This window comes from Crinia signifera, chromosome 3, assembly GCF_055691185.1.
Source record: "Crinia signifera chromosome 3, ASM5569118v1, whole genome shotgun sequence".
Lineage (NCBI taxonomy): Eukaryota > Metazoa > Chordata > Amphibia > Anura > Myobatrachidae > Crinia > Crinia signifera.
The window spans coordinates 249,117,207-249,124,832 of record NC_139219.1 but is presented as its reverse complement, the minus strand read 5'-3'; the positions used below and the strand labels follow the sequence as shown (position 1 = coordinate 249,124,832).

General features: G+C 39.0%; 1 pseudogene; it reads left to right on the top strand.

The window, feature by feature from the left end:
- The first annotated feature begins 6,426 nt into the window (after positions 1 to 6,426).
- LOC146066087 (U2 spliceosomal RNA) lies at positions 6,427 to 6,578 on the top strand (annotated as a pseudogene).
- The last annotated feature ends 1,048 nt before the right edge of the window (positions 6,579 to 7,626 follow it).

Sequence of the window (7,626 nt, the reverse complement as noted above, 5' to 3'; positions counted from 1 at the left end):
CGTGCTAGGAAACAAGTACCAATTAGTTTTTCTTATATGGACTTTAAAAGTTGCTGACATTAAGCTTTTCATAGTTAAGTAAATCTAAATCTATATTGGGAGTTCCCTATGATTCTAGAATAGTGGAAACTGGTTCAGTAGCACCTGAAAATGTCATTACTGACATCATGTGAGATTGCAGACAAAGAGCATATATGGAAATAACAGAAGCGACAACTAAATAGATTTAATTGTAAAAATTGTAGCAAAACAAATTTTAAACGTCATAAAGAGCACTTACTCGTATATATATATATATATATATATATATATATATATATATATATATATATATTTTTTTTTTTTTTTTTTTATATATATAAATTGGTACACCACCACCTGCTAACTTTTGGAGCCTATCCCTACTGTGAGAAAACCAGCTTATTCCTCACAGGTGGAAGCAAGACATAAATGCATCCAGCCAGGTTTATGGACACCCTCATATCCATTTAAATATGAACCTCAATGTGGGAGATCACGTTTAAATACAGTAACTGGAGGAGAGTACTACTAGGAACAAGCGTGACACATAATAAGTGTGATTTTTCCATTGTCCTTCCAAAATACTGAGTGCATTTTTTATTGTATTTTAATTTTCTTGAATCTTGTTTTTAAAATGTAATTTTTATATGTTTATTATTTGATAGATTAAAATAAACCTTTTTTATGTGATACCCAATTGATCAAATTACTAAAGCAGTAAAATTGAGCGCTCCACAACCATTCTTTTTTCTTTTTCCCCGAAATTGCTTTGGGGATTGACCCGTCCTAGGTGTGAGCAGCCAGCTCAACAACCCATCCCATAAGCTCTTGTACTTTTCACCTCAGTGAAAAATTTCTCTCTAGTATTTAGTATTATATCTGTTTTTTTTTCAGTTAAAATTGAGTAAACAAAAATCCTATATTTGTAATAAACTGGATTCCTATACATACTGCTTCATGGGCAAAAACATTTATTGTAATTTCTCTTCTAAGTTTGAAACATTGTTTAATAAAAGTGTACAAACATGGACAAAAACCTTTATTGTAATTTCTCTTCTAAGTTTGAAACATTTTTTAATTAAATTGTACAAAGAAAACAAATTTTTAAAGTTTGAGCATTTAAAATAAAGCTACAATAAAGTCCCTTCAGATGACTTCTATATTAGCGTTAATGCTACCTTTAACACATTACGGTACACATACACTGTAGCTAGATATCTAATCCCTTTAATGTAACAAAAAAATTCACTTTGTTTTTCTTAAGAGTTCCAATACTGGCCTTTCAATTTGAAGAAGCAATATATTTCTGCGAAACATGTCACATTGTTGCTTGTTAAAATTAAAAATAAATATATTTTATATATAAGTTACCCAGTTGTATTCTTTCAATGAAACTACTGTAACTTAATAACTAAATATAAATGAATATACAGGAAACTGAATTGTGCAGCACCATGCATAGCTGTCTTCAGTGATTAATATCCAGCATACTGAATAATTCTAGTGAGATCTCACCAGAGACCACTGGCCTTGACAGATCGCTTAGCACACACCGCGGACACATTGCTGTTCAGCGCTATGTGCTGATTAATCTTGCTGACTGTTCTACATTGCTAGATCGCTCAGCAGTGTTGCCCCATGTGTAGGTCCTTTAAGGCTGCAGGGGCTGTTCTCTATTTTTTACCATATAAAACTGCAGAATTGCATGTTAATTTGCTTGCATATCTAATTTTACCTGCTCTGTATGGACAAGTATACAAATCTTAAGAACACCCCAATATGTGCTGTTATTCTTACAAATGGCATTATAAACTCCTTCTCTTGTATATATCGATGCAGCGGAATGTCCAAGAACTTTTGTACAACCATGAAGCTGTAATACAGTACATCATTATACTAAGGATGACTCCCAATACGAACTGCTTTCGGAACCTATTTGAGAATTACTGCCCAGACTCGGAGCACGGGTCTCAAGACCTTGGGAGATCCCGCTGTCGGATCCGTACCCTTTAAAGGGGCGGACGCAGGATGCCATCTTCCCTCTAGACAAGTTAACAAAGTTTGCCAGCGCTGGCTGAATAATGTAGTTTAGACGGTCCACAATGATAAATAATATTTATTAACTATACTATAAAGAAATGTAAAAATCAATAATAATAACTAATAATAATATAAAACACAATATATAAAAATCAGAATAAAGGATGAATTTCAGAATTGTGACATCAAATGATATGTCCGATTTTAAAAGTCAAGTGTCACGGAATATTCCAAAACTGCATGGGAGATAATGTCATATTACCAATTTTTGAGGCGATCCACTAATGGGTACTTGATGTTTGGGGATAGAATTAAATTCCCTATGGTTGTAGATCAATCACAGTACTCCCAATAGATGTATGGTTTATAATTTCTCAGCTCAGGATGTCCTGATGGCAACCACTGGGCTTCTGGCGTGCTTTTAGAGATATGGCTAGATATCCCAAAAATGAATAGGATCACTTTACCAGTCTCTGGTGGTGATCTAGATGTTCAGGAGATGGTGAAATGGATCACAGGTACAGATGTCACCCCTGTCATCTTTGGCCGGGGATCGCCAGAGCCTTCCCTCTGGTGAGCGCCGGCAGACAGGGGCTACACTGAGCTGGGACGTGCTTGCATTTCACGTGCATGCGCATCCCAATCCTGAATCGGTGGGGCAGTGGCATCCTGCCTGTCTCTGCTTCAGGGAGACAGGCAGGGTGAGGAGGGGTCAGGGCGGTGAGGGGGACTGACGGCGGCAGCGGAGGAAGGTGGTGGGGACCCAGGGCAAGCTCTGTTGCCACGGGGTGCGCGAGCAAGACAAGGAAAGTGAAGAGGCAGTGCGTCCTGACCACCTACCTTTCTGCCTGCCCGCCCATCATCCCTCCATACAGTCCAGTGATAGTGCTGTACAGTCCAGTGATAGTGTAGTATATTCCAGTCTAGTGATAGTGCTGTATCAAACTCAATGGGGGAAATTTACTAAAGGAAATTTGTAAAAAATAGGTGTATTTGTATCCAGAAATACACTTATTTTTGACATTTACTATCCCGAAAATATGGCAATTCCTATTTGTATTGATAGCACATCAATACGAATACGAATTGCCGTATTTTCGGTATAGTAAATGTCAAAAATAAGTGTATTTCTGGATACAAATACACCTATTTTTTTTTACAAATTTCCTTTAGTAAATTTCCCCAAATATTTCCAAAACAGAATTACTTATATTCCCACCAACTAAGAACAGTTACCATCCTGATATCTCCATCGCTGTTGACAACTCAACAATCTACCCTACCCCACAAGCTCATTGCTTAGGGGTCATCCTCAACTCTGAACTGTCCTTTCTTCCCCACATTCATTGTCTCCAAATCATGGTACATGCATCTAAAAAAACGAATCCAAAATATGACCGTATCTCACACAAGACACTACTAAATCTCTTATCCTTGCACTCATTATATCGAGCATTGATTATTGAAATAGTCTGCTAACTGGTCTTCCCAAGAACAGACTCTCACCACTGCAATCCATTTTAAATGCTGCTGCTAGGCTGATCTTCCTTGCAAGACGCTCATCATCTGCTGATCCGCTCTGCAAGTCCCTCCATTGGTTGCCTGTATCTTACTGTATTCAATATAAAACACTTCTACTACATATAAAGCTATTAACCATACTGCACCAGCATATATCTTTTTACTTTTCACAAAATATCTCCCATCTCGGCCACTCTGCTCTGCACAAGATCTGTGTCTCTCTTCTGCATGGATCATTGGCTCCCATTCATTATAACAGGACTTTCATTGGGCTGCTCCCATCCTATGGAATGCCCTGCCACGCCCAATAATACTCTCTGCTACCCTACAAACTTTCAAGCGTTCCCTGAAAACCCACCTCTTCAGGCAAGCCTATCATATTTAAGTTCTACACGCATAACCCTGTGAGGCACCTATGTATTATATAGCTTCCCTTCTGGACTTGTAACTTGGTGGGACTGCTATGCTATTACTTGTGCCTGTCCTTGTGTTTCCTTCCTATATACCTACAGTTATGCCCAAGTACATCGTGGCTGCGTTGCGCATAAAGTGCGCTGTGCAAATCGCGCATGGATCGCGCCTGCTCCTTGCGCTATAGTCCCGTTATAGATCACGTTATAACGTAACGTAATCTTGTAAATGTAACCTGCAGTTACACTCATTGACCACCAGATGTCACTTTTCCCAAACAGTACAGCGCATGCGTAAAAATCTCTTCTACAAAACAGTGGCTGCCACGACTTTTCACTACGGATTTTGTCCCTACTTTACGGACAGAGTGTTTGTATTTATTCGCAGAAGCAGCTACGTACGGTCATTTATGTAATTGGTACAGAAGCCATGCTAACCTTTGCTATTGCTGAATGAGTACTTAAAACATTATTTGAGGACCTACAGTATCATACTGTACTTTACACTACGGATTTTGTCCTTACTTTACGGACAGAGATTTTTTATTTTATTCGCAGCCGCAGTGACGTGCTGTATGGTCATGAACTGTATGTGATTGGTGCAGAAGCCATGCTAACCATCTACTTTTACTATAATCACAGGCAACAGTGGCCTAGCGGGTAGACTCACAGCTTCACTATGTCAGTATCAGGAGTTCGATCCTCAGTTGGTTACAATATATTTTCATTTTCATTTTTTAAACGTACTTTTTTTTTTTTTAAACCAATACAGGTACAGGTAGTTACAGTATTTGGTGCTTATCAAATTCTTTCGGACTTTTCCACAAACAAAAATTCACAATGGCAGGCCGCCATGTACACGATAGTTAATACCCATACATACTGCGCTACAGAGAACGTTTTTTTTTCGCAAAATAGATTTAGCTTTTCAGGTAAAATTCCTTGCTTTGAGGACCGTGTTTCGGGATTAAATTCGCTAACCTTTGCTAAACAGCCACTTTTCACTACGGATCTTGTCCTTACTTTACGGATAGAGTGTTTGTAGATTGTAAGCTTGCAGCAGGGCTCTCCTACCTCCAAGTCCGTCTGTTGTTACAAAGTTTGTTTTATCACTGTCTACTATTGTAAAGCGCTATGGAAACTCAACATGAAATACAGTGTGCAGTTAACTTCAAGGCGTGAGAAAGTTTAAGTCAATTAGATTGACATTGCTTCCAAATAAGCATGTGCAAAAGAGTTCAAATGTTAACATTCACTTTTATGCAAACTTGTATATGTGTTTATATGCACACCTCCCCTTACAGTTACGCATGGTTGCTACACATCATGACGATCAATGATTCATTTTCACCTTCCTTGGCTGATCATACCACATGGGGATCGGTTTCTGTAGTGCTGCCGGTCTTCTGGATTTCCTCTTTCTTTGACCCCTGGGGCTGTAAAGTGAGCTGTCACTTTGTATCATCACTTTATTGCTCCATGGGACAGGTCATTGAAGCAGCAGAGAGACCCGATGACCATCAGCCTTCACAGGAGCACCCGTTAGCATGCCCAGTGGAGATGAGTATGATTTTCTTTTACATAGGGATCACTTATTTGTTTCCATCAGACACACATAGGTGATCACACTGGCCTAGTCCCTGCACTGCTTTCTCTGCCTAGGTGCAGAAAAAACTGTGCAGAACACCTGATATGCATGTGAGCCAAGTGATTCACCAGCAAAAGCTGGCGCTATTATCACAAGGCTGACTGCAATTTCTTTACAATTTTTTCACATTATTTTAGTAAAAATAATGTTAATAAATGCTCCCCTTGATTACTTGTACTGTGACACATTTCTGAGGGGCTGTGCAGAATACAGAAACATATTCTTTACAAAAGAACATACAGGTGAAGCCCCTTCCCATTCACTGCCAGTGCTCACCAGAATGTCCCCACTGGCGAGTGCTGGTGAAGAAGGAATCCATTAGACTGGGACGTGCGTCTGTCTCACCAACACGTGCATCCCAGTCACTCAGCGGTTGGGGGCAGCGTGACCCTGCCTGTATCCACTTCAAGGAGACAGGCAGGATTGGGAGGGGAGGGGTGTATGGAGGCGGAGCAAGGAGGGGGTGGGGACTGGCGATGGGGACCAAAGAGGTGGCGGATGGCAGCAGGAAGCTCCATTGGAATGGTGCACCGATTCTATCACCAGCCCCTGCAAGCATGAGGCCAGCTCTGTCTGTAAGCTTAACTTTCCATTAACCCAACTGTATTGTCTTCATTATGAAACAGTAAAGAGAAGATGTGTCATTGCAAGAAAGTACAAATACTTACACCTCTACTTCCATTCTTGGAGGAGTTTTTTTATAATCAGCAGAATATTTCCCAAAGTGAATGAAACTTATTATCATGTCTTTTCTCCTTGTGGGATTCTATAAGTACTTTGCCATTGATACCTGACATTTTGACTAAGATCAAGTGCATTATATGTTCTTATCAGTTTAATATCTGATAAATCCCTGTCTGGGAATTAAATGTTAAAAAGTATTTTTCGAAAAAGGAACTGGTAGAAGATATTGCTTTTTCATCTGTGGCAAAATTGTTAGAATGGTGTGGTTATTTAAGAAAAATAAGTAAATTTCCAGCGAATTTTCCTATGAAAAAGCATTAAATGATTACGTATTTTCACACTGATTCAACTGGACTTTATTTAAGTTCAGCAAAATCATATTCACTAAACTATTATTATAAAGTAAAGTTTCAGGTATGTGGATGATAGATCTACAGTGTCTACACAGAGAGTCAGTAGCTCAGCACCAAAAGGTTGGCATATACTAGGTCGACCTTTAAAAAAGAGGGTCAACTCGCATTGAGATGACATTACCAAAAGAATGACATGCAATAGGTTGACATGGCATGGTGATGGCATGGCAGTGGTCAATACATATAAGAGAAAGGAGATATTCGCTAGGAATAATCAAGCGCTATGACAATGAGCTGATTCTAAAATGTAAGCTGCTGCCTGGGTGTGAGGGTAGTCACTCCCCACTGATAGAAAAGAAAAGAGTACTTGCACAAGGCAAGTTAGGCAGCGCTTATTTCAATGAATAAACCAAATGGTGTATAAAGGTATAAATTTTACTGTTTAAAAATGCATATAAATACAGTATACATTTACAGGAATAAAACAATGAATAACAAAACTCAATAAAACTGGAAAGGTGGGGAAATAAAGTAAACTGGAGTTATTAATGGCAATAATAAAAAGGAGAATATCCCGCCTCAGTGGACATTTGTATAGTGGAAAAAATATATATTTGTGATCACTGAATTGTGGAGAGCAGGTAAGTGCACTTTACCGGCTTGGAGTCCTGGATCCTTTTTGAAGAATGTAATAGTAGCTGGAGAGTCCTCACAATGGGGGGTTATTCTAGTCCATTCTTTCTGACAAAATCCTTCTTAGATGGACAAAACCATATGCACTGCGGGTGGGGCAGATGTAACTTGTGCAGAGAGAATTAGATTTGGGTGGGGTTTTTCTTCAAAGTGAGATCTATATTGAAGTGTAAAATCATGCAGTCAGTATTTTCCCTGCACAGAAACAAAATAACTCACCCAAATCTAATTCTCTCTGCACATGTTACATCTGCCC